Raw genomic sequence first — 2,316 nt, 5'->3', positions numbered from 1 at the left:
AATCATTTACAACTTATAAACATATATGGGATTTTCTGGAACTAATGCATTCATTTTCAACACCACAAATAACAACTCTTTACATGTTGAAGCACTACGTTTACTGGAAAACATACACCTATTTTGGAATGGCATCCAATTTTTCTAAACAACTTATGGACTCACCAACTTAATTGTTGACACTTTTTCTTTGAAATAACTTGTATTCTCAGGAAATCGCTAAGCAGGTTGGGATTCAACTTTTGGGATTAACGCGCTGGCGTTAATTACTTCATTCTAATTGAAGTTTATGTACCTTTATTTTTAACATGTAATGAATACAACTATGTAAACATTTAGCAACTTATTATATATGGTGGTGTGTACTTTCCTTTCTATGAACTGTTATGATATTGAACATGACGTCCTCCGCCCCCGAACGTTTCCGCCGTTCTGGTTTGGGGGTGTGACAGATTGGTATCAGAGCATTGTTTATAGGGAATTAAGTATATCAAAACCATTTCTTTTGTTATACAACTATAAACTCAACTGGGTAAAAACACTCTGAGTAAGATTCGTACTTTTAAAAAAATAAAATCCTTTATTTAGTTTTTAATGTAGGCATGCATTCATTTCACAACAACAAGATGGTCAGTATCATAATTAAAACCACGTTGAAGTATTATATATCAGTTGTGCAGTGCAGGTATGCCTTGGGACATGTAATCAGAACTGGGAAGGATATAGCCTGATCAACTATATTTGTCCAAGAGCCGACTACACATATGCCAAGGAGTGCCTGTAATGGACAACAAATTTTAAAATTTCCAAAAGCATATCACTAGGGAATATTGAGAGTGTATTCGAGTGCCGTCAACCATTAATCTCGAGAGTAAGTTTCATATGCTCTAACTTATAGTAAACTTTTAACCCTATTCTCGTACAGCCTAAATGGCGGGATTCCATCACCTCAATGACCCCTACTACCACAACCAAGGAAATGGTGGGTGGATCGAATCAGATTCTGAAGAAGACGAAGAGCCTATAAATGTGGAGGCAGGAAACGACTCTGGTACGGATTCGGAGCCAGAAATTATAAATCCACCAGCCCTACAACCTCCTGTCCACGTGAGGAATTTCCGAGGACCCACTCCAGTGTGGGGAAGTCACCTCCATCATTGGAGCCAACAACAAAGCTTACGCCCTCCTTACGGCATGTGCCGAGACTTCTATGACGTAAGAGGCGGGGGATCAGCCGATCGCGCACTTCCGGTCATGGTTGGCAAACTTGCCAACCAATGCTATCAATCTGGAGTGCAAGCCAACCGAATTCGAGAGGTCAATGTGGAGGTGCAAAATCACACGGCTGATATCAACCGCCTAGAGTTGATACAGAACGACATCCACATTCGCGCCGAAGCGTTTCAAGCACAAACAAACGCGGCCTTCGCAGAATTAAGAGAACAACAAGCTGCGTTTGACAGACGTCTCATGGGGTCAAAGCAGTCCGACACAGAGTCGAGCTCTAAACGCAAGGCGCACCGCAAGTAGTACTTGCCCAACTCTCAAATTTTGTTATAAACTAGGACTTCGGATAAAAGTATTACTTTCTTTAAAATTTCCCGTAATCGGAGGCCTTTAGAGAGGCCAAGGAATTTTGTCTAGACCCCGCTGTAACACAACTATATGTTTAATATATATAAGGGCATATCGCTTTCTCACCGTTGTTAATCATGTGCAAATAGTTCGATTTATTGATGCATCTATTCAAACTTTACTTTCAAGCTTAAAATATTGTGTCAATTAAACTCAACTTCTTAGATCTAATAGAAGTTCATTCAATATCATTTAACTACGAATTGCCAAAACTTATAATTTTCTTCCAAAACTTTCTTTTGGCAGCAAGATGCCTCCTCGTCCAAACCTGAGGCCCAGGCCGGGCACGGCACCACCACCACCTCCACCACCAGCTTATGATCCAGCCATGGTTCAGGCCGCTATCACAGCAGCAGTAACTGCAGCCCTCTCACAAATAAACTCCCAAGGGAATGGAGGGGCGGGAAGCAGCACAAACCATCCAAATCATGGAACGGGTCATGGCCAAGGAAGAGAATGTACCTACAAGGAGTTCTCTAACGCTAAGCCAAAAACTTTTAATGGAACGGGAGGAGTCATTGCACTAATGCAATGGTTCGAAAAGACCGAAACGGTCTTCGAGATCTGCTCATGCCCTGAAGCAAGCAAAGTCAAGTTCGCTGCCTGCACCTTTGTAGATCGAGCCCTCACTTGGTGGAAAAGCCATGTGAATTCAGTAACGCTCACTGTCGCCAACGCCAT

Source organism: Lactuca saligna, chromosome 5, assembly GCF_052625555.1.
Source record: "Lactuca saligna cultivar CGN05327 chromosome 5, ASM5262555v1, whole genome shotgun sequence".
In the NCBI taxonomy this organism is placed as follows: Eukaryota; Viridiplantae; Streptophyta; class Magnoliopsida; order Asterales; family Asteraceae; genus Lactuca; species Lactuca saligna.
This window is presented reverse-complemented; position numbering follows the sequence as displayed.